Source organism: Bos javanicus, chromosome 4 (genome assembly GCF_032452875.1).
Source record: "Bos javanicus breed banteng chromosome 4, ARS-OSU_banteng_1.0, whole genome shotgun sequence".
NCBI classification, from domain to species: domain Eukaryota; kingdom Metazoa; phylum Chordata; class Mammalia; order Artiodactyla; family Bovidae; genus Bos; species Bos javanicus.
The window spans coordinates 68,185,544-68,211,444 of record NC_083871.1 but is presented as its reverse complement, the minus strand read 5'-3'; the positions used below and the strand labels follow the sequence as shown (position 1 = coordinate 68,211,444).

The window sequence follows — 25,901 nt, the reverse complement described above, 5'->3', positions numbered from 1 at the left end:
ATCATCAGACACTTGGTCTGGTGAATTATTTCTCTAATCATTAGACTTAATTGAAGAATTATAACAACTTCTCGTGATGCATTTGGCTATTCCTTGTGTCCCAGGTTAATTAGCACTGGCAAGTCCATTAAGCCCATGTAATATCGCTCACCCCTCACCCAGAACTTGTGCTTGAGCATCTTGAGGGCCACATACCTTCTTTACCTCACTCTATTCATCATTGCTTTATCTGAATTCTGCTCCCTCTGTTGAATTGGCCTTGCTCAATTTGCATTCTGTGTGGTGACCTGATTGTGTGAAAAAGCTCAGCGTAGGTACAACTGTGGAATTTTCCCTAATGAATTTAAAAGGGGTCTTGATTTAAAGTAGGGCATGGTTACCTTTATGCTCTATGGTATGTTTTAGTAGAAAGAAGTTTCATTTTGTTTTTTGGTTTTTTTGATAAGTAAGGCATAGCTCACTTTTCTTTTTAGTATCTGAAGCCACTTGCTGCTGCTGCTGCTGCTAAGTCGAGTCAGTCGTGTCCGACCCTGTGCGACCCCATAGACGGAAGCCCACCAGGCTCCTCTGTCCCTGGGATTCTCCAGGCAAGAACACTGGAGTGGGTTGCCATTTCCTTCTCCAATGCATGAAAGGGAAAAGTGAAAGTGAAGTCTCTCAGTCGTGTCCGACTCTTAGCGGCCTCATGGACTGTAGCCTAGCAGGCTCTTCCGTCCATGGGATTTTCCAGGCAAGAGTACTGGAGTGGGGTGCCATCACCTTCTCCGCTGAAGCCACTTAGAGAAGGCAAAATAAGACTCAGAGCTTTTCTGACAGTATGTTCTGATACACAACTTCAACTCTCCTCCTGTTTTGTTGACTGACAGATTTTGAAGAGAATTTTGTGTTAGATAAAGATGCTTGTTTTTGCCATTAAATTACAAGAGATTAGGAACATTCCCTTTTCTTCAGATTGTGTTGGCAATTTGATCTGTAGGAGGTGACTGAAGCTTCAGCTTTGAACTAATTTCTATAGCTTGAGTCTCTGTCTTTAAATTTCATTTTAGTTTGATTTGAAGTATATGCGAGAAAGATGAAAGAGAGAGAAAGAGAAGGATTATAACAAATATGGTGTATTATTTCAGATTTTATTTTATTTGAAATTTTCTTTCTCAAGTAATACTAATTATAGAAGATGTGAAAATAAGCCCACAACCACATATTCTTGGGTTTTATTCTTTCCCACTACTTAAAACTGCATCCACTAGAATGCCTGGAAATATTAAAATAATTTTACAGGATGATATTTGCAAGCATTTTGGTCTATTATTAACATGAGACGGTACCTGGTGTACGTGGGGAATGCATTAGAAGTTCTTTCACAGGTAATTCATCCAGTCAAAGTTGGCATCCCATTTCATAGCAGAGCCTCTGTCAATGATGAATCCCTAAATGTATAATGACAGGTGTCCCCAGGTCTGCGCTATTGACAATTAGTAAAATTCTAAAGTCAATTTCTATTTTATGAATAAGGAACTTTAGTGTTTAAGGTTGCAGGGCAGGCCCAGTTTTTCTTGCTTGCTTTACTTGAAACTACATTCTTTGATCATCATATTGTCCTTTTAAGTTATCTAACAGGTCAGGTGCCTGGATGTGAGAATTGTTCCACAGTGAACTTTAAGATACTTATCGTCCATCCTTTTTTGATATGCCTGTCTTGATAGAAGTGCCACCTATGATTTAATTACTGCTTCTTGTGAAGTTCACAGGGGATAAATGGACTTATTAAAAGAAACCATGCCATTTTGAGAGGTTGGGGACCAAGGCATTTGTGGTAGGAGTTTCTATGTAGGAAGGGGGCTTGAGGGATGGTATAAGTAGGTAGCACATTATAAGTAGTGACTCCTTCTTCTTCCCAGTCCTCTTTCCCCACCCTCAATTCCATACCCCTACCTTTATATCCCTGGATGCCTAGACCTGTCTTGTATCCTCCATTCCTTAGTACTCACTTCCCCCTGAGTTCCCTAGTGTGCCTTGGTGGTTTGGAGAGAAAATGCTATCTGAACCCTGGAGTTGCTGAACAGGAAGTAGAGGAGCAGTGCAGACAATCTGTCCATTTCCTCTGCATGCACAGCCAAGCACCAGGGAAAGACTTAACATTCATCAGAGTAGCTGCATGAAGATCAGACAGCAGGCCTAATGAGCAATTTCATATATGCCAAGATTTTCACATGGTTTTCCCAAGAATCCCTTTTTGTGACAAAACTCACTGTAACAGGCAAATGGCTGTGGTTGTTTAATTATATGAGAAGCAAGGATGGTAGGGAGGGAGTGGAGAAGAGAAGGAACTGGCTAGTATGTGGTTTATGTGAGAGAAACATTTTGTAATCCAGACAATCCTTCAAAGCTTTTTGTTTGCTTTGAGATTAGGTGTGAGGCAAAGGCAAATGTTTCATATTATTCCTATTCTACTACAGATGATGGGTAAAATGTGAAAGACTTGAACCATGGGCACTGCCCCCTGTTGTATAAAAGCCAAAGATGTGAGGGACAGGGATGGGAGTTGGCAAAAAATACTATCCATACCTATCCTAGGGTCTTTAAATATGTGTTCTCCTCTAGAGGAGTTGTGGGACTCAGTAACCACACAGACTGATAAATAGCTCTGCCCAAGTTAACACATTTCAGCTAATACTTATGACAGCCTCTTTGCTCCCCATGCCCCACCCCACCCCACTAGAACTTCTGTAAAGGGTCATTTCAACTAACATGAGTTTAATGTTCTTTTTCCTCCATCCATTCTGGTATATTCAACCCAAAGTGAGAGAATAAATGGACCTATGAAAGGAGCATGTAAAATTCCCAAGAACAGAGTATCTCCCTTCAAAGAATCACCATGTTGGTCTTCATCTAGGGGATCTTTAGACCTTTTTATATCACTGTTTTGGGGGAAGGGAGCTGATGCCTGATTCTACATAGTAAACTTCAGTGGACAGTGTCTACTGTAGTGTATGGGGGCGTGTAGGAAAAAAAAATGGGCTCAGAGGTTAAAGCGTGGCTTCCTCGGTGGCTCAGAGGTTAAAGCGTCTGCCTGCGTTTGCCCACAATGCGGGAGAGCTGGGTTCGATCCCTGGGTCACGAACATCCCTTGGAGAAGGAAATGGCAACCCACTCCAGTATTCTTGCCTGGAGAATCCCATGGACAGAGGAGCCTGGTGGGCTACAGTCCACCGGGTCGCAAGGAGTCGGACATGACTGAGCAACTTTACTTTTACTTTCAGGATAAAATAGGAATTATTCTAGAGATATAGAAGATAAAAACAAGAAAAAACACAAAGGTAGGAGCCACGTGAAATAAATATAGAAGGAGTAGGGAAATGAAAAGGGCATTAGGCAAACTGGATAAGCAAGGTTGCAGTTTTGGAAGGTGAGAAAGCAGTGGGGGCACCGCATTAAAGAGTCTTTAATAATAAAGCATCAATATTCACTGAAGTCCATCTCTTTTGAGTTGGCTAGAGACTCCTGACACTAAGGGTTAATGTTCATTTTCCCTGGAGCTGTTCCACTGGAGCATTGCTGTGTAATGACTTGATGTTGCCACATAGACTTCAACATATATGATGTTTTGGGGATTTTGTGGATTGGCCTACGTTTTATAGCATAGTGTGAAACGTGTAAAGCTTGGTTAACCTGTGTATAGATAGGTTATTGTTGACTAGTTACAGTGTACTAGGATTGCCTGTAATATTTAAGCTTCTTACTACTGTGTGTGTTGGTAGGAACATATAATTTTTGTACATTATATTTACTGAGACATTATCATTTTTATTTTACAAATACTTTGGGATTCAAATGTATTTTTTACTTCTGTGAGAATTGATTTAGAAAGAGTTTTAATGAAATTCCATTGATTTTAGATTTTGCTTGAGACTGACTTCAACAAATTGTCCTGTATGTTCCAAATTAAAAAAAAAAAAAAAAAGATGCAGGTGCTAGAACTAGACCCCTGGATTTGAAATCTGAGTACACAATTTGCCCAATGTGCCACTGGGAAAAACATACCTTGGCCCCTCTGGGTCTCAGTTGCCTCATCTGTGAAATGGAAATAATAATGGACACAATTTTAAAGCACATTTGTAATGGATGCAGGCATCACCCCACAAGTCCTGGCCTGTGGCAAGTGCTCATTCTAGGTTCACTATTATGGACAGTGTCTTAGAGCTTTAAATGACAGAAAAGGAAAGAGAGCTCTACACTTGGAACTTTTGTTGCATTGGGAATATTTCAGTGCATACCATGGTGGAAAATTTAAGCAAGAAAGATCTAAACCACTCAGAAATCTTGGAGGTTGTTAATTCAGTTCTTTGATCTGGAAAAAAATAGATTCTGTCTTAAAATTCTGGATGCTATAGAGGCCCTTGAAGCATTACTGTAAAAATCTAGGACAGTGTCTAGGTGTCTGGGCAGTAAGTTTTTGCTAGAGCTTTTTTAAGCACAATAAAAATTGGGACATAAGGATGCCCAGGTGGCACTTAGTGGTAAAGAACCTGTCTGCTAGTGCAGCAGACATAAGAGACACGAATTTGATCCCTGGGTCTGAAAGCTCCCCTGGAGCTGGGCATGGCAACTCACTCCAGTATTCTTGCTGGGAAAATCCCATGGATAGAGGAACTTGGTAGGCTAGTCTATAGGGTTGCAAAGAATTGGACACAACTGCAGCAACCTAGCATGCACACGCATGTTGAAAGTGTCATATGGTTACCAAAAGGTAAGAGTCAAAAAGTAAATGTAAAATATTCATGTATAATTAATTTGTGAATAGGTTATTCTATGGCATAACTTCATCTAGTAAGTACAGATCTTTTCTCTTTATACAACTGGTTTTGTGTCAGAATTCACAAATTTGGACTATTTTAAAATAAGAATGTGTTTCCAAATGTCCTTCAGTGGTGAATGGTTAACCAAATACTAGTACCTCCATACCATGGAGTCTTACTCAGCAGTAAAAAGTAACATACTGTTGATACATGCAGTACCTGGGTGGATCTCAGGGGAATTATCAGATCAGATCAGATCAGTCTCTCAGTCGTGTCCGACTCTTTGCGACCCCATGAATCGCAGCACGCCAGGCCTCCCTGTCCATCACCAACTCCCGGAGTTCACTGAGGGGAATTATAGTTAGTGATAAAAGCTAATCTCAAAAGATTACATACTGTATGATTCCATTAATATAACAGTCCTGATGTGACAAAATTATAGAGATGGAGAACTGATTAGTGGTTGCCAAGAGCTAAGGTTGGTGGAGGGGCTGGAAGTGGCTATAAAGAGGTATCATGAGTAATCGTTTTGGTGATGAAATAGTCTCTGTCTTGATTGTAGGGGTGACCACACAAATTTACATGTATGTTAAATTTTAGAGAATTAAACACACACACACAAAGAGTGCATGTAAGTGGTGAAATAATCTCTGTAGATTGGACCAGTGTCAATTTCCTAATTTTTCAGTTGCACTATAATCATGCAAGATGTTACCACTGGAGGAAAGTGAGTAAAGAGTACACCGGACCTCCCTGTGCAATTTTATCCAACATTTTGTGAATCTATAATTATTCTCCTCCCTCCCCAAAATTGAAAAATCAAAGATATATTTATTTCTCATTTAATTTTTAGTCAGCTGATTTAGAGAATCCTTCCACGACAAAATAAGATTCTCCCTTTTCAGGCACCCACAATAATCACTGAAAGACTGACTATCCAACTGCTTCTTGAATGTGAGCATCTTGGGGTCAGCATATTACCCTGAAATTCATAAATTCACTGTATTCCATGGCTGCCAGATGAAGATTTTGTGACAGAAACCTTTATGTGTCATTCAGTTTAGTTCAGTCGCTCAGTCGTGTCTGACTCTTGAGACCCCATGAATTGCAGCACGCCAGGCCTCCCTGTCCATCACCAACTCCTGGAGTTCACTCAGACACGTCCATCGAGTCAGTGATGCCATCCAGCCATCTCATCCTCTGTCGTCCCCTTCTCCTCCTGCCCCCAATCCCTCCCAGCATCAGAGTCTTTTCCAATGAGTCAACTCTTCGCATGAGGTGGCCAAAGTACTGGAGTTTCAGCTTTAGCATCATTCCTTCCAAAGATTAGCTGGACTCTAAAAAATATGCAAAATAATTTGTCCACAGTCTTTGAGAACTTAGCCAGTTTGAGCCTAAGTATTTGGTTTTGGTCATGACCTATCTATTGAGGTCTTTTGATCATGTTTAAAGAGGAATTGGGAAGTCACTCATCTGAATCCTTGTTCCATGTCGTACCAGCTCTCTTATCGCTATGCCTGTAACCTTTCTATCTCAACCAGATGGCCAAACAGGGAGGAGAGACATTTGGCTGCAATAGGCTGTTCAGAACTGGGGCACCCCAACCAGGTGGAAGTTGTCTCAAAGAAGGTCTTTGTTGGCTGTGGCCACCACTGAGCAATGACTACAATCTGAGTGTGTGTGACATCCTGCTGTGGGAGTTTGTATTTAGCTTGTAGATCTTCCAAGGAGTGTGATGTTCTTGAGGAATAATAACTGATTTGTCTGGGCCCTTTTCTGCCCATATTTTGAACTTGGGTTTGTTTGTTTTTTTTTTTTTTTTTCCATTCCCATTTAAACCCAGTAAGCTTACTGAACATGTTGCTTTATGTCCCTAGGTTTTAGTTAGTGGGTTAGTCGGTTGAGCTTGCTGGTTAAGTTACAGCCAGCTGTGTTTTTAGTTTAGAAACCAAGAGTGTGGAAGATTTTGCTGTAGTTTTGGGGGGTCTTGAGGTAATTTGTGAATGTGATGGCTGATGTAAAAAGGAACATTTCCTCAGGAGATCTGTGGCCAGAGCCGGAATGTTTCACAAATTTAAGGGTAGTGCTTATGTACAAGTGCGTGTAGCATACAATATTTAGAGAGATGATATGCATAAAGACTTCCCTAGTGGTTCAGATGGTAAAGCGTCTGCCTACAATGCGGGAGACCCAGGTTCAATCCCCGGGTCGGGAAGATCTCCTGGAGAAGGGAATAGCAACCCACTCCAGTATTCCTGCTTGGAAAATCCCATGGACGGAAGAGCCTGGTAGGTTACAGTCCATGGGGTCGCAGAGTTGGACACAACTGAGCAATTTCACTTTCTTTTCACTTATGCATAAAAGAGTGGTAGTCCTCTGCATTTGTGTTACACTTAAGATGTTTTCAAACCAGTTCCTGTGCGTCTTTTTGTTATCTCACTCCAGATGGAGCAGGAATATAAGATAACCTTCAACTAACTTTTTAAACAAGTAAAGATAAAAAGAAAACTAAAAGGGCCATTACTTATTCAAAGCCCCTACTACACTAAGGGAGGCATCAAGGACTAGTTATAAAATGTTTATTTTGGTGCTCTTTTCGCTGGAACCCACTGCTTTTGCACATACTCTTGATGCTGAAGGACTATGAAAATTTCCATTTCTCTTTTACATTGACTTTAGATATTGGAAAGAATTTATGGTGAGATCTAGGTTTATTTTCTGCATCAGAGGCTTACGTGGATGAGAGATTGGCCTTGGGAAATGTCAGTGAAGGAATCATTTTTATGATCATTGATCTTTTGAATATATGGTTAAAAGAGTTTATAAACCCTTTTTTCCCCCCTATAGAACTAGATAATGTAAGAGCAGATTGCTTACTTAAGTAATGCCTGGTGTTGACCTACCATTCAGAAGAATCAAAACTTTCTTCTCTTGAATATTCATTCTGTTTTAATAGTTTGATTAATTTACTCCTTGGTTCTTTCATGGGTTACATAATCTGTCTAATGAAGGAAGTATCACTCTGTTTAGGGCAAGAATCCAACAGTCAGTTTCTCACTGAAAGTGAAAAGCGAAAGTGTTAGTTACTCAGTTGTGTCTGACTCTTTGTGACCCCAAAGATTCAGCCCACCAGACTCTTCTGCCCATGAAATTCTCCAGGCAAGAAGACTGGAGTGGGCTGTTATTCCCTTCTCCAGGAGATCTTCCTGACCCAGGGATCGAACCCAGGTCTCCCATGTTGTAGACAGATTCGTTACCGTCTGAGCCCCTAGGGAAGCTCCAGTTTCTCACTAAATGATAAAATAATAAATATGAAATAAGTAATAAAATAATAAAATAGTTATGGGAAAAGCCTTCTCTATAATTCTTCTCAATATGCATCATGTTGGTTGTCTTCTGTTTTTGCCTAGTTTTTTCATCTATTACTATACCATAGATTAAAATAATCTCATCATTGGGATCAAAATTGTTTCAGTTGAAGTAGAAATGTTTTAATAACAAACATTACTCTTAAATCATTTTAAACTAATTTATCCCTTTGCTTTATTTTAAAAAATGATGTAAATTGATTTATTGCTTGCATTATACCCCACAGCCCTGGAAGAATTAATATTTTCTCTTCTAATCATTATGGACAGCAGCTTGAAGGACAAATAGAACCCAGGAGCTGATGTTTATATAAAAACTTAGGACACAGAACAATTTATGCCTTTTCTTATTTGAAAAAAAAGTTGAGTCACACAGGAAGGTCTTAGAGGACATCAGGAAACAGAATAGCCTAGTAATTTTGATAATTAGGATTCTTCTGATGCTGGGATGGCTTATATAGAGAGTATCAGGTCCATAGACAACTGGGTGTCTCACACAACAAAAACATCCTTGCTTAGTCCTAAGAACGAGAAGAAAGTATTTGTGTTTGGTGTTAAGTAGTGGTAAGTGAAAATTTGTAATTTGTAGACCCAGGAAAATTCTACTTAAAGTGAGAATTGCTTTGTACTTCAGTATTTCCCTGAATTCCTCTAGATATTATGAGAAAGCCCATCTCTTTCTCCTCTCTCTGGTGTCATCATCAAGCATTTATCCTGAATCCGTTTGGTCAGAGACCTAACACATTAAGGCACATGTGGGAAAGAGTATCAGAAGGGTCATCTTCTTTTCTATTTTTAGCCTTCAGGGTTGGAATCCCCTTATTCCAAAAATATCTTTTTGGGGAAACCCAAACAATGTGCTAAATTTAATACTCCAAAAGGAAATGAACTGGAATTGACCTTCGCTACTTCCTGCTCCTTGTTTCCTGTGATTCTAGTGACTTTCTCAAAAATGGCACTCGTCCATCCCTGATCTGGTTATCAGTCAGAGCTGACTTCCTGCCCATGAGGTGCAGAAGTGAGGGGAATAGGGTTTTGGTAAAATGGCCAGTTTGGTAAATCAAGATTAGAAATACCAGACACAAAAGAAGGCATTCGTTATGGTTCTACTTCATGAAATTCTACAATAGGCAAAATGCCCTTCAGAGGCAGAGGGCATGTCAGTGGTGGCCTGGGAGGAGACTGCCAGAAAAGGGACATCAGACAACTTTTTGGGTGACAAAAATACCTTATATCTTGACTTGTGTTGGTGGTGACACAGATGTAGACACTTGTCAACATTCAACGATTTTCCAAATGAAATGGATAAATTTTATCATATGTAATTTTTATCTCAGTAAATTAAAAAAAATTGTGATTAGAATACAACTTGAAAATCATTAATGACATCCCCCTGCTTGTCCTTTTAATTTTGTTTTCAGGACAGAGGAAATGACAATATTTGGGGACAATATTTTGACAGCAAATACCACTTTTTATGTTCTATAAGATTAAAATATCCATGTAATACCACCGAAAGAGAATTTATCTCATGGAGCAGGATTGTTCTAACTAATTAGAGATGTTAAAGTTCTGTTCCTCAAAGTATCCTGTGCCTATGAAATATAGAAATATACCTATTTCCACCTATGGGTATAAGTATTCGTTTGACTTAAAAATATTTGCACATTAATTTCATTGTTGCTTTGCTAAGAGTGTGTGGATAATCAACCCTCGTGTTCCCTTGATTCAAATCACTCAACTTTGTATGGGCTTCCTGACACCTTTGGTATGAGAACAGCCTCTCATCCCTAGAAAAGAGTCCTTGGCAAGCAGAGATGGTTCATATTCATTTGTCCTCTGCTTCTTGATTACAAAATGTTCCTAATCAGAACTGATTCTTACTACCTTTGCGAATTTTGTTAGGTACAGCAAGGCTTTTCCTTGTCGCTATGTCCTTTTTTCTTTTTAACTGTCTCAGACATACCATCTACATTATTCATATAAGGTAGAGATAAGAGATTTGTATGTGACAAATACAATGATCCCTTTGAAAAACTAGATTGTGGTTGCTACAGTTAGACTTTAGAGGCAAATATAAAAGTTATGATTTTCCCTTTATTTCAGAGAGGTTCTAGGTAAACCCTATGGCAACACTTTTATGGCAACCCTTTAACTAGTTTTTAAAATATGTGAATTTCAAAAAGATACATGTACCCACATGTTTATTTACAATAGCCAAGACATAGAAACAACCTAAGTATCCATTGACAAATGAATAAATGAGATGTGGTGCGCGCGCACACACACACACACACACACACACACACAGTTGAGTCCTGAACAACATGGATGTAAACTGCATGGGTCCACTCGCATAGATTTTTTTCTATAGTAAATTTGCTGTACTACTTGATCCACAGTTGGTTGAATCCATGGATGCAAAAGGTTGAATATGAAGGAACCACAGGTAAGGAGGGCCAGCTAAAAGTTATAGCTGATTTTCAATCATATGGAGGGTTGACAATGCCCCCAACCCCTACATTGTTCAGGGGTCAGCTGTATAATGAAGAATAATTCAGCCATAACAAAGAAGGAAATCCTGCCGCTTGTAACAATGAAGTGAGACTTAAAAACTAACCCATAGATAGAGAGAATGGACTGATGGTTGCCAGAGTGGAGATAGGAGTTGGGGAGATGAAGGGAACAAATTAGTGAAGATGGTCAAAAAATACCCAATATATGTGTATTGGAGCTGGAGGATAAATCTACTCCAGTAATGTATAAAGGACTTCCCTTGTAGCTCAGTTGGTAAAGAATCCGCCTATTGTGCAGGAGACTAGGGTTCAATTCCTGGGTTGGGAAGATCCCCTGGAGAAGGAAATGGCAACCCACTCCAGTATTCTTGCCTGGGAAATCCCATGGACAGCGGAACCTGGTGGGCTCAAGAGTCAGGGTCGCAAGAGTCAGATATGACTTAGTCAGTAAAACACCACCAATGTGTAAAATGTGGGACCACGTGACTGATATAAGGAGAAGCAGGAAGAAGAAAGACCCTGTGTAGTATGTCCTGGGAGTGGGAGCGAAGCAGGGTGTATGTACATGTGCTAGGGGCATGTGAGGCCTACCAGGGACTGGAAAATTTTTCGCAGATTCATCTAGCACACTCATTGCCAGGAGGATCCAATCCGTAAGGACAGGCTGGATTCACTTTGCTGCCTGCCATGTGAGAAAATTGTACCATATTTCAACTGCTGCCTTATGGATCTGTAAAACCATAAGCCAGGGAGGATCTTAAGTTTTAATGAAGTACACAACTCTGCATTAGTTATGGGACCAAACTCTGGACATGTGATGCATTGGAAGGAAGTGGTTTAATGCTTTTTATTTGTTAAGCTACAAAATGATAAAGACCTCTGACTTATCCCAAAAAAATAACAATGCCTATAGTTGTTTTTTTTTTAATCATGCGCATACTTGAAAAGATTTTCTCCTAACAAAATACAAAAAGCAGGCTAGGGATTTGACTTGCTTTTAGAGCTCACAGCAGTACAGTTAAACTAAATTTTTCTTCCTCCCTCTAGCTTCCTTTGTTTTCCTCCAGACTTAGCCCTTTGAAACAAACACTGAACAGCACAGGGCATGGTATTTCCTGGGAAATGTCACTGGCTGTGAGCTTTGTTTAGTAAGCATGACATTAGGGCACGGAGAGATCTTATATGGCTTCCTCTTGTGCCATACAGATTACACACACACACACATACTCAAGCTCCTTTTGCCCTTCATTTTTATTGTATTTCCTCACTCTTTAGGAAAAAGTTGGGCAAGGAATATTTCCCCCTTATGTGTGTTCACAGGTTTCATATTTTCCATTTTCTTTTTTCTTTCAGTTGTGATTTCTTAATAGTGAAGGGTGGGGGACGTCAAGGAGTATAGGTAAAAAGATAGGACTTTAGCAGTAAAATGCCAGAAAGATCCTTTTGGCAGTAAAATTAAACGTTACGTTTTAAAATATGGGTTGGTGGGAGAGAAATGTTAAAGAGGAAATGCTATGTAATTGAAGCTGCTAACTAGCCTGTGGTTAGAGCCAGGCAAAATTTGGCTGTCAAGGATGCTGCTTTAAAATGTCATTTGATATCAATCCCAGTCTTCCTGCCTCCCTGGCTCCTGCTTTCCTCCATCCCCATGGAACAGCTCACAAGCATGTTAAAAGCCAGAATGTAAGGACTTAGATCAGTGACCCAAAAACTATTTTAGAAAATCAGATTTCATTGTTTACTCCTGCAGAAGTCATTACTGCTTTTCTTAAAACCAGGGCTCTGAAATTCCTGAGGGTATGGGGCAACTTGGGCTTCCCCAGTGGCTCAGCAGTAAAGAATCCGCCTGCAATGCAGGAGGTGCAGGAGATGTGTGTTCAATCCCTGAGTCAGGAAGATCCCTGGAGGAGGGCATGGCTACCTACTCCTGTATCCTTGCTTGGAGAATCTCATGGACAGACAAGCCTGGCGGTCTACAGTCTACAGTCCCCAGGGTCGCAAAGAGTTGGACACAACTGAAGCAACTGAGCATGCACACACGCTTGAGGCAACTTGATGGTTTGATATGGATTGATATATGAGTAATCTTTAGGTCAATAAAAGTTAATGATAGGGATGGTTGGTTATATGTAAGCTTAAGTATTGCCTGGCTCAAATGTGAAAAGAATAGGATCTCTACATTTCTTCTTAAATTACCTTAATTTAAAAGAGGAAATTTTGTAGTTATTGGCATAAATGTTAATCAATAGTAATTACTCATCTGTGTTAATTTATACTCTATGACCTACCTGTATATCATGCAGTAACTATGGTTATAACAAGAAAATCAAATAACTCCTCCTGGAGCTTACCATTTAAAGCAGGATGTCAGAAGTATAACTTTATTTTTTTCAATATGTGAAGTGAAAGTCGCTCAGTCGTGTCCAACTCTTTCCGACCCCATGGACTATAGTCCATGGAATTCTCCAGGCCAGAATTCTGGAGTGGGTAGCCTTTCCCTTCTCCAGGGGACCTTCCCAACCCAGGGCTCAAACCCAGGTCTCCCACATTGCAGGTGGATTCTTTTGTAGCTGAGCCACAAGGGAAGCCCAAGAATGCTGGAGTGGGTAGCCTATCCCTTCTCCAGTGGATCTTCCCTACCCAGGAACTGAATCTGGGTCTCCTGCATTGCAGGCAGATTCTTTACCAACTGAGCTATCAGGTTTAAATATGTACTTTTATTTATTTATTTAGCTTCATTGGGCTTCTTCTATGCTGAAAATATTGTAAACTTTATTAAATTGATGGGAAAGAGGAACTGTTAGTTTATTTATTTAAAATAAATAAATTTATTTATTTAATAAATAAATTGGAGGATAATTGCGTTATAATTTTGTGTTGGTTTCTGCCATATATCAACATGAATCAGCCATAGGTGTACGTATGTATTTTCCCTCTTGAACCTCCCTCCCATCTTCCACCCCATCCCACCCTTCTAGGTTATCACAGAGCACCAGGCTGAGCTCCCTGTGCTGTATAGCAACTTCCATTTTATACATGGTAATATATATATTTCAGTGCTACTCTCTTCATTTCTCCAATTCTCTCCTTTCTCCGCTGTGTCCATAAGCCTGTTCTCTATGTTTGAGTCTCTATTTCTGCCCTGCAAATAGGTTCATCAGTACCATTTTTCCAGATTCCATATATATGCATGAAAATACAAGATTTATTCTTCTCTTCTGGCTTATTTCACTCTGTATAACAGGCTCTAGGTTCATCCACCTCACTAGAACTAATTTAAATTCATTCCTTGTATCAGTTCAGTCGCTCAGTCGTGTCCGACTCTTTGCGACCCCATGAACCGCAGCATGCCAGGCCTCCCTGTCCATCACCAACTCCCAGAGTCCACCCAAACCCATGTCCATTGAGTCGGGGATGCCCATCTAACCATCTCATCCTGTTGTTCCCTTCTCCTGTCCTCAATCTTTCCCAGCATCAGGGTCTTTTCCAATGAGTCAACTCTTTGCATCAGGTGGCCAAAGTATTAGAGTTTCAGCTTCAGCATCAGTCCTTCCAATGAACACCCAGTACTGACCTCCTTTAGGATGGACTGGTTGGATCTCCTTGCAGTCCAAGGGACTCTCAAGAGTCTTCTCCCAACACCACAGTTCAGAAGCATCAATTCTTCTGCGCCCAGCTTTCTTTATAGTCAAACTCTCACATTCGTACATGACTACTGGAAAAACCATAGCCTTGACTAGATGGATCTTTGTTGACAAAGTAAGGTCTCTGCTTTTTAATATGCTGTCTATGTTGGTCATAACTTTCCTTCCAAGGAGTAAGCGTCTTTTAATTTCATGGCTGCAGTCACCATCTGCTGTGATTTTGGAGCCCCCAAAAATAAAGTCAGCCACTATGAAGTGATGGGACCGGATGCCATGATCTTCGTTTTCTGAATGTTGAGCTTTAAGCCAACTTTTCCACTCTCCTCTTTCACTTTCATCAAGAGGCTCTTCAGTTCTTCTTCAATTTCTGCCATAAGGGTGGTGTCATCTGCATATCTGAGGTTATTGATATTTCTCCCAGCAATCTTGATTCCACCTTGTGCTTCATCTAGCCCAGCTTTTCTCATGATGTACTCTGCATAGAAGTTAAATAAGCAGGGTGACAATATATAGCTTTGACATACTCCTTTTCCTATTTGAAACCAGTCTGTTGTTCCATGTCCAGTTCTAACTGTTGCTTCCTGACCTGCATACAGGTTTCTCAAGAGGCAGATCAGATGGTCTGGTATTCCCATCTCTTTCAGAATTTTCCACAGTTTATTGTGATCCACACAGTCAAAGGCTTTGGCATAGTCAATAAAGCAGAAATAGATGTGTTTCTGGAACTCTTTTGCTTTTTCGATGATCCAGCGGATGTTGGCAATTTGATCTCTGGTTCCTCTGCCTTTTCTAAAACCAGCTTGAACATCTGGAAGTTCACGGTTCATGTATTGCTGAAGCCTGGCTTGGAGAATTTTGAGCATTACTTTACTAGCATGTGAGATGAATGCAATTGTGTTTGAGCATTCTTTGGCATTGCCTTTCTTTGGGATTGGAATGAAAACTGACCTTTTCCAGTCCTGTGGCCACTGCTGAGTGTTTCAAATTTGTTTACATATTGAGTGCAGCACTTTCACAGCATCATCTTTCAGGATTTGAAATAGGTCAACTGGAATTCCATCACCTCCACTAGCTTTGTTCATAGTGATGCTTCCTAAGGCCCACTTGACTTCACATTTCAGGATATCTGGCTCTAGGCGAGTGATCTCACCATTGTAATTATCTGGGTCATGAAGATCTTTTTGTACAGTTCTTCTGTGTATTCTTGCCACCTCCTCTTAATATCTTATGCTTCTGTTAGGTCCATTCCATTTCTGTCCTTTATTGAGCCCATCTTTGCATGAAATGTTCTCTTGATATCTCTAATTTTCTTGAAGAGCTCTCTAGTCTTTCCCATTCTATTGTTTTCCTCTATTTCTTTGCACTGATCACTGAGGGAGGCTTTCTTATCTCTCCTTGCTCTTCTTTGGAATTCTGCATTCAGATGCTTATATCTTACCTTTCTCCTCTGCTTTTCGCTTCTCTTCTTTTCACAGCTATTTGTTAAGCCTCCTCAGATAGCCATTTTGCCTTTTTGCCTTTCTCTTTCTTGGGGATGGTCTTGCTTACTTTGTCTTGTAGAATGTTACGAACCTCTGTCTATAGTTCATCAGGCACTCTGTCTATCAGATCTAATCCCTTAAATCTATTTCTCACTTCTACTGTATAATCGTAAGGGGTTTGATTTAGGTCATACCTGAATGCTCTAGTGGTTTCCCCCACTTTCTTCAATTTAAGTCTGAATTTGGCAATAAGGATCTGAGCCACAGTCAGCTCCCAGTCTTGTTTTTGCTGACTGTATAGAGTTTCTCCATCTTGGGCTGCAAAGAATATAATCAATCTGATTTCAGTGTTGACCATCTGGTGATGTCCATGTGTAGAGTCTTCTCCTTTGTTGTTGGAAGAGGGTATTTGCTATGACCAGCGTTCTCTTGGCAAAACTCTATTAGCCTTTGTCCTGCTTCATTCTGTACTCCAAGGCCAAATTTACCTGTTACTCCAGGTGTTTCTTACTTCCTACTTTGCATTCCAGTCCCCTATAATGAAAAGGACATCTTTTTTTTGGGTGTTAATTCTAAAAGTTCTTGTAGGTCTTCATAGAACCGTTCAACTTCAGCTTCTTCAGTGTTACTGGTCGGGGCATAGACTTGGATTACCATGATATTGAATGGTTTGCTTTGGAAATGAACAGAGATCATTCTGTCGTTTTTGAGATTGCATCCAAGTACTGCGCTTCGGACTCTTTTGTTGACTATGGTGGCTACTTCGTTTCTCCTAAGGGATTCTTGCCCACAGTAGTAGATATAATGGTCATCTGAGTTAAATTGACCCATTCCAGTCCATTTTAGTTCTCTAATTCCTAGAATGTTGACGTTCACTCTTGCCATCTCCTGTTTGACCACTTCCAACTTGCCTTGATTCATGGACCTAACATTCCAGGTTCCTATGCAATATTGCTCTTACAGCATCGGACCTTGCTTCTGTCACCGGAATATTAGGGTACATGTGTCTTTTTTGCATTAGGTCTTTTTGGACACATGGGATCTTTCTTTGTGGCACTGGGACTGTTTGGTTGAGGTGTGTGGGTGAGTTGCCCTGAGGCATGTGGGATCTTACTTGCGTGACCAAGGATCAAATTCTCGTCACTTACATTGCAAGGAGGATTCTTTACCACCGCACTGCCAGAAAGTCCCAAGGTGCAACTTTAAATGGCCTTTCAGATGTACCTGAGATAGTTACACAACCACTGTCAGCAGAAAGGAGCAATAATTTGAACTAGCACAGTAGTTCTTGAGTAGTAGGTTGTGTGTTTACCTTTTGAGAAATGAGTGCTCTTCTGACTCGTGCATTTTAGACGCAGCTTTCTTTTAGGTCTGAGTTCTCTGAGCTGGTTCATCCTTCGCTCTGAAGCCATTTGTGCTAGACCACCTGTAGTTTCCCTCTTGACCAATTTCTAGGCCCTGAGCTCACCTGCTGCTAGGCTCCTTAGCTCCAGGAGCACATTTTCTCCAGTATTTACTCTAGAATGGTAGTGAGTCCAAAGTGCTTTTGCAGTGCTTGACATGGTATATGGGATGGGCTCATGCACCCAAAGAACCCAGGCACTATTGTTATTTTTAAGATGTGCCCATTTATAGAGTATTTGTTGAATGAGCACAATGCCTGGGAGAGATAGGAAATATCGACCTAATGAAAAAGGTAGGTTTTATTTTTATTTCTTTCTTTTAAAAGTTTGTTTTTTTAAAATCCATTTTTTTTCATTTCTTTATTATTACTATTTTTGTCACATCATATTGTTTACAGGATCTTAGTTCCCCAACCAGGGTTCAAACCCAGGCCTACAGCAGTGAAAGCACATGTTTTAACCACTGGACTGCCAGGGAATTCCCTAAAAGACAGTTGTTAAGTAGAAAAATCCTCTTATGTGTGTTTTGATTGTGATTAATTTCCGTGTTTAGGTAAGAGAGAGTTGTATGGCAGGATTTTTTCTTTTCTCCTGTCTCAACTCTGTGCAGTGAGCGGGTTTTCTCCTTTCGGTTCATATCTGTCATGGCCCGAGGCCACCTGGTTGAGTTGGATGCCCTAGGGTGTGTGGTGGTCACTTGGTCTCCTGCCACCGGCAACAGTGGTAGCTAAGTGAGAAGGCTTCATGCTTGTCATGGTCAGAGCCCCCAGCTTCTGAACCCTGCATGCTTGACTAGACTGTGCCACAAGTGTTGGGGAGGGAAAAGCAGAGAGGTGAGCATGTAGGGTCAGAGAAGGAAGGAGGAAATATCAACTAATGGACTACAGATCACCCAAGGTTACCATTGTGAGGGCAGCCTTCGGAGGGGGCTGGGATCTGTGCCCTAGTGTCAGATAGTGTTGATTTGAGTGGCCAAAGGTTAGTTTTATTCTCAAGCAAGAACTGAAAGCTGGAAGGGACCTTTGTCATTTTCCTTTTCTTGAGCAGCTTCTCTGGCACTGACCTTCCAAGTGTTGCAGCTCATGCCATCAGGTCTTCAGTATGTCCTTTCAGGCCTGGAACCCATCTTTTCTAGCACGTGTTTAAAGACTGGAGCAGTGTGTCCTGTTTATTCACCTTGGGCTGCTTTCTGCGTCCCACTCTGCCAGCTGGGTGATCAGGGGGAGCTGGCAGCAAGGAGAGGGGCCAGAGGGAAGGTGGTGAAAGGAGTGCTCAGAGCTATCTGGCTTTGGGTTTTTCCAGAAGTTGATAGCATTCGGCTTAGTGACCACAATTCAATTATAAGCACCGCACAGCCATCCTGAGTGACTATATTCTTGCCAAAAACTGCTGTGTAAAGGCGGCTGCATTTTTGTTAGCCTTGCCTGATGGATTTTTAAGTATATTAACCACATACATTTACACAAAGGGGAAAATTTACTGCTTAAACAGAGGGACCTAAATCCCCTAGGCTAAATAAACCCAATGAAAACACAAGAACTGCATTTACAGGCCTCCCAAAGATAAGAATTCAAGCTTTAAAAAGGTTCCTTCAAATGAAAAATGGATGGTGGAGCTGCTAATGGCCCAGTAACCTAGGAATGTAACTCTTCCCTAATGTGCAAGACCTTCGGATCAGTTCCAGCTTCTCGGGGTAGAGGATTTTCACCCCAGGCTTCTGCGTGGGTCTGGGCCCAGAAGGTCCTGTTGTGGCCTTAGAGATTTAACGACCACCTTGGAAGACAGACTGTCTTGGCAGTTTTTTGTTGTTGTTGCATCTGTTGTGTGTGTGTGTAAAAGAGAGAGAGAGTTGCCTGTGTGTGTCAGTCTCTGGGAGGAGAGGCAGGGGCCAAGGCTGGGGAGAATGTATGTATCCCCAGCTTTTTCCAGTTAGACTATGGTGGGAGACTGAAGGGACCTTAGCCTTCTGAAACTTAGGGGAAGAAGAGTTAGGAAGCTTAGAAATCTCCTGGTCGAGTCACTGCTAGGTGTTTTTCTGCAGAAATAGGTTATTCATTAGGGCCACTGTGAGGCAGTAGGTTTCGCCCAGCACATTCTCAGACTTCCAGTGGGATGGAGGGTCCCTGAAGCTCATTACCAGTAAATCTTGCCACTACATTAAGGACAAGTTACAACATGCAGGTGAATTTGTGTTTCTGTTGTAAATGGTCTGAATATTCTCTTTAAATAAATATGGTGACTGGGGAAAGGGGTCAACTACTAAATGAACAAGGGAGTGTTTTGAGGTGGTGAAGCTCTTCTTTATCTTGGTTGTGGCAGTAGTTACATGACTATATGAATTGCAGTGTTAAAAAGGGTGAATTTTAGCATCTGTAAATTATAACTCAATACACCTGGCCTCCCTAAAACTACAGACGAATAAATAAAGAATGAATGGATGGATGAATGAGTGAATTTTTTTCACTTGTCTCCTTGCTGCTTTGCCAGCCAACAAGCCATTTAGACAACATTTCCCTTTCAAAGGAAGGACACCACGTCATCAGCTCTGTCCTTTGAGCTCATGATGCCAGTAAAGCTGTTGCAGAAAAAGCAAAGATGGTGTGTGTTTCCTTCTGGGGCAGATGACCTAACCTTCCAGGTAGCAATGCCCTTGTATGGTTAGCACAGGTAGGGAAATACCTAGCTTCATGCTGACTCACCAGGTAAAAAATCATTTCTCTGGATGAGTCAGAATCACAGATGTGTTCTGAACAGTCTCACATGTCCTGCATTGTGAAAGGCTGAAAGCACCAATGAGGGCAGACACTTGCAGGTCTCACTGGCCCTATATGGACATCAGCCTCAGTCTAGTCTGCCGCATTCCCAGGTCCTGGCATAGTCCTGTTGAAGTCAAGCCCTCTAGCTCACTCAATCACATACCCAGTTAGGTACAGGAGAAACTGATTCAAATCTATACATTACTAATGTTGTTTATTTAGTTATAGGTAAACCTAATAATGGTAGAATAAATGTTTTAATGTTAGGTATATGTCTGTTCCTATTTCTGAAGAGTAGGGGTGTGTCTGTGTGTATGTAAGGATACAGAGTTAAAACAGACTTGGGCAATGTAAAATACCACAGAAAATAGGGGTTTCCAAGGAAAACATGGGGAAACGCTGTAGGAGAATCTAACGCATACTATAGCTTTTAAAAGGAAACATTAATAGTGAAACATGCCCTCCAAGGGCAAGTCAGTAATAAATTTCATGTCAGAAATTACCTGTCAGTAGGATTATGTTAAATAATGTTGAATTGTTATTAGTCGGAGGGGAAAGAGCAGAGTAACTTTCTCAAAAGTGTTCAAAGAGTGTCATGTTTCACACACAAATCCCATTATTGTTTAACAGGATTTTTGTGCTTAACCCTTCTCAAAGATGTATTGAAAATTTTGACCATTTTAGTTCATACTCCAAATGCAGTCATTAAGGAAAAGAAGCCAAACTTTCTCTGCAGAAATTTAGAATTACCCAGAGGACTAGTGTATCTGATTAGATATCCATTGTAGAGTGTCCCAGTTGATAAATGTCTGCCTGCTTACTGGAGCCACAAAGAAAAATGTCTTCACTTCTTTGCTTCAGCAATGCAGTAATGAAATAGTGGGGGCCTCCCTGTTTCAACATTTTGAACATTTTGCTTGTTTTGGCCAAATAACTGAAAATGTATTTTCCCCTTGAAGAAAGTCTCATAGCAAATGTGTGAATTTTTAAGGTTCATTGCAATATATTTGGTCTGAAACTGAGTCCACTCATTGAGCCAGGGCCCAGAACCCTACCCCAGATGCAATGAAGATGGGGACTGCTGGGAACAGAGTGGGAAACATAACTAAGGTTTAAATGTGAGCTGACACATTGTCACAGGGCTTTTCACTAAGGGCTGCTTATGACTCATAGGTGTCAAATCATCAAGTCATTACCCCTAGAATAAAAGATCATTTCGACTTTATGTGAACTGAATGAAGCGTGATTGCTGCATTGGATTTGGGTTTGTGAAAGACGAAGTCAGAGGTAAGCTTTGGGATCCCTCCATACACTGATTTCACTGCTTGATGACTGATCATTAGCTGTCCTGGGTCCCTTTTGGAAATTGTCATATTTAATAACATATTTGACTTCATGACATTCAAACAAGATCTTGTCAGTGAGTGACTGATTGCCTGAGCACAGTAGGCATTAGTGGAAACCTTTATTTCTTCAGGTCATGAAATCTCAATATTTGTAAATTACTCAAGCAGTAATTTACAAATGGTCTTGGGGGTGGCTTAGGGTCATAGATAAATTTTCCAGTGTGCAAGCCACTGCATCCTTTCGGGGCTACTTAGAATCCAGAGGGGCTGATTGCCAGCCTGGAGCATTCTGATCTGCTTCAGGAATGCTGTACTGGGGGTAAGCCCAATGACTTTTTTTTTTTTTTAATTGGAGGACAACAGTTCACAACACTGTGGTGGCCCCTGCCACACATCTACATGGACCAGCCATGGGTGCACATCCTGAACCCCTCATCCTGACCCCTGCATCCTGAACCCCCTTCCCTCCTCCCTCCCCACACCATCCCTCTGGGTTGTCCCAGAGCATCAGCTTTGAGGGCCCTGCTTCATGCATTGAACTCACACCAGTCATCTATTTTACATTTGGTAATATACATTTTTTCAGTGCTATTCTCTCAAATCATCCCACCCTCACCTTCTCCCACAAAGTCCAAAAATCTGTTCTTTACATCTGTGTCTCTTTTGCTGCCTCGCTTATAGGGTCGTCGTTACCATCTTCCTAAATTCCATATATATGCATTATTATGCTGTATTGGTGTTTCTCCTTCTGACTTACTTCACTCTGTATAATAGGCTCCAATTTCATCCACCTCAGTAGAGCTGACTCAAATGCATCCTTTTTTATAGCTGAAAAATATCCCATTGTGTATAGGTACCACAACTTCCTTATCCGTTTCTCTGACGATGCACATCTAGGTTGCTTCCGTGTCCTAGCTACTGTAAACCATGCTGCAATGAATATTGGGATACCTGTGTCTCTTTCAGTTCTGGTTTCCTTGGTGTGTATGCCCAGCAGTGGGATTTCTGGGTCATATGCAGTTCTATTTCCAGTTTTTGAAGGAATCTCCACACTGTTCTCCATAGTGGCTGTACCAGTTTGTATTCCCACCATCAGTGTAGAGGGTTCCCTTTTCTCCATACCCTCTGCAGCATTTATTGTTTGTAGCCTTTTTGATGGCAGCCATTCTGACTGGTGTGAAATGATACCTCATTGTGGTTTTGATTTGCATTTCTCTGATAATGAGAAATGAGGTTGAGCATCTTTTCATGTGTTTATTAACCATCTATATGTCTTCTTTGGAGAAATGTCTGTTTAGTTCTTTGGCCTCCAGGAGGATACCACAATGATTCCACTGGAACATTGGCCCACTTTTTGATTGAGTTGTTTATTTTTCTGGTATTGAGCTGCATGAGCTGCTTGTATATTTTGGAGGTTAATTCTTTGTCAGTTGCTTCATTTGCTATTATTTTCTCCCATTCTGAAGGCTGCCTTTTCACCTTGCTTATAGTTTCCTTCACTGTATAAAAGCTTTTAAGTTTAATTAGGTCCCATTTGTTTATTTTTGTTTTTATTTCCATTACTCTGGGGAAAAGGTGGGTCATAGAAGATCTTGCTGTGATTTATGTCAAAGAGTGTTCTGCCTATGTGTTCCTTTAAGAGTTTTATAGTTTCTGATCTTACATTTAGATCTTTAATCCATTTTGAGTTTATTTTCATGTATGGTGTTAGAAGATATTCTAGTTTCATTCTTTTATAAGTGGTTGACCAGTTTTCCCAGCACCACTTGTTAAAGATTGTCTTTTCTCCATTGTATATTTTTGCCTTCTTTGTTGAAGATAAGGTGTCCATAGGTGCATGGATTTATCTCTGGGCTTTCCATTTTGTTCCATTGATCATACTGTCTTGATGACTATCACTTTGTAGTAAAGTCTGAAGTCAGGAAGGTTGATTCCTCCAGTTCTAGTCTTCTTTCTCAAGATTGCTTTGGCTATTCAAGGTTTTTGTGTGTTTCCATACAAACTGTGAAATTATTTGTTCTAGTTCTGTGAAAAATACCATTGGTAGCTTGATAGGGATTGTGTTGAATCTATAGATTGCTTTGGGTAGTATGGCAGTCATTTGTGTTGTCCATTTGAGATTTGATCTTGAAGTTATGGAATGGTTTCTTAATTACATTGCAAAATATATAACTTATTAATATCATGTTGTGAGTTAGTTGTAACAGAGGCTAGGCTGCTTGTCATCACCCACAACATATATAGTGAGATCAAGACCTAGTCAGTGAGACCAGGCCTTTTTCATGAGATACCACCTTCACCACCAGCAGGCTGCCTGCCTGATCTAGTCAAGCTTCAGTCAAAACAGATTGGATACTCTTGTTATCACTTCTGGGAGATTCCTCATGCTTCAGTCATAATGAGAAACCCATTCATTTCCAAAAACTTCTTACCTTCATGTGAAATCCATTCCTTCCATTCCTGGCCTAAAACTCTCTCTCTCTCTCTTTTTTTCTTTAACAGTTAGGAAGAGCTACCTTTTGTTCTAATTGTGAACAAAACTTCTTAAATATTTTAATCACAAACATTTCAGACATTATAGAAGTACAAAAGTCATAAGAGACCCAGCGTGGACCTACCACACAACTTAAACAGTTATCAGCCCATAACTGGCTACATTTCATTGGTGTATCTACCCATTTCCAGCCACTCCAAAGGTTATTAGAAGCAATATCCTATATATCATAGCATTTTATCTGTAAGTATTTGGAATATAAGTATGAAAGACAAGTTCATTAAAGTTTTTTAAAGAGAAGTAACCATGATACCAGGCTTCCCAGGTGATGCTAATGATTAAAAAAAAAAAAAAACCTGCCTGCCAATGCAGGAGATGTGGGTTCAATCCCTGGGTCAAGAAGATCCCTAGAGGAGGGCATGGCAACCCACTCCAGTATTCTTGCCTGGAGAATCCCGTGGACAGAGGAGCCTGGCGAGCTATAGTGCAGGGTGTCACAGAGTCAGACACAACTGAAGCAACTTGGCCCAGAACAGCACACAACCATGATACCATACTTCCACCTAAAATTTTACCCATAGTTTAGTATTTTTAAACATCTTTCAGACATCCTTATTTGTTCCATAGGATTTTTGCCCTTTATTTTTTATTAATTAATTCACTTTATATTTCTCATATAGAATTGCAACAGTGGTGGCCATAGATGGAGCCTGAGTTCTCTGCAGGGAAACTCAGGTGTGAATCGATAGGAGATGGTCACTGGATTCCTGACGGGGAAGCTTGGTGATCACAGTCTCTTTTCAGAGGTCAGCTGTAAGTCTTGGAGATGAAATCACAGTGGTCAAGACTGGCAGTGCAGCCCCCAGCCGAGGTGTGGCAGTCATCCATGCTGGCCATCAGTAGTGACTTCTTGAATGCAGAGGCCAGGATGACGCCAGTGTCTCTGGGGTGGAAAAAGATGCCCATGGAGGTGGGCGTCTTGCAGGGACAGTGTGGTACTTGCTTGTCTTGCTCTTCCAGGAGCATTGCCACACTGGGACAATGGAGAGCTTGAGCAGGATGATGGCCTCTAGGATGGCCATGATGACTTCTTCTGGGCACTTAACACTCAGATTGACATGCCCATTGTAGTCCAGATGGCAACAGATACCTTGAACCTGGTCCAATGGCTAGCATAGGTCTGCTTTTGTGGATATTATCTTCAACACCTCATCCTTGAGGCACATCCCCAGGAGAAAGTTGGTGATTTCAGATTCTGTGATGGGCATGGAGAAGAGAGAAATCTCATCCAGGGATTTGGTCTTCCTGTCCTTGACCAGGAGCCCAGCTTGGCCTTGATTTCTCCACCTCAGTGATGTGGACTGGGCTGCTGCTTCCTACTCCAGGGCCCCAGGAACACCAGTATGTCTGTTCCATTTGGTGTTTTCCCAGATAACAAGTGCACTTTATTTTAATTGGGACTGAAATACTCTCTATGCATTGAAGTTGGTTGACATGTCTTTCATGATGCTTTTACAACACATTCTGCTCCCTTGCCCTCCTTTTTTTTTGTTGTTTTACCTTGAAATTTATTTGCTAAAGAGTTTGTAGAGTTTTGCAGACTGTGAATATTGTTGATTCCATTCCTATGCTTCCAGTTTAACAAGTTCCTTTGTTTCTTATATTTCCCGTAAATTGGTGATTTAGACTTTCTTGGCTTGATTTAGCATCAAGTTCATTTTTTTGAAAAGAGTACTTCATAGACAATGTAGAGTACTTCTGTCAGGAATCTGACAGTCATTGACAGTCCTTGCCTAGATCCATTACTTTGGAAATTGCAAAATAGTGAAGTACATTTCTATCATCTCTGCTTCATTTTTTAGCTGGAATACGTCTGTAAGGAAGACCTACCTTCAACTATGTGACTACCCTGAAGCCCGGTTCAAAACTTCCTTTAGCTCTTTCCACCATCTTTCCTTGCTGCCATTATGGTGCACATGAATGTCCTGGCTGATGCTCTCAAGAGTATCCACAATGCTGAAGAGAGAGGCAAATGCCAGTTGCTTACTAAGCCATGCTCCAAAGTCATCATCAGGTTTCTAACTATGATGATGAAGC

The 25,901-nt window shown here is 40.8% G+C and overlaps 1 protein-coding gene and 1 pseudogene across 7 annotated transcripts in view; one reads left to right on the top strand and one right to left on the bottom strand.

Annotated features, from left to right (window-relative positions):
• CREB5 (cAMP responsive element binding protein 5) overlaps positions 1–25,901 on the top strand; it is a 439,607-nt gene that overhangs the window by 201,789 nt on the left and 211,917 nt on the right. The window lies entirely within an intron of this gene.
• On the bottom strand, positions 24,043–25,872 carry LOC133246728 (small ribosomal subunit protein uS5-like; annotated as a pseudogene).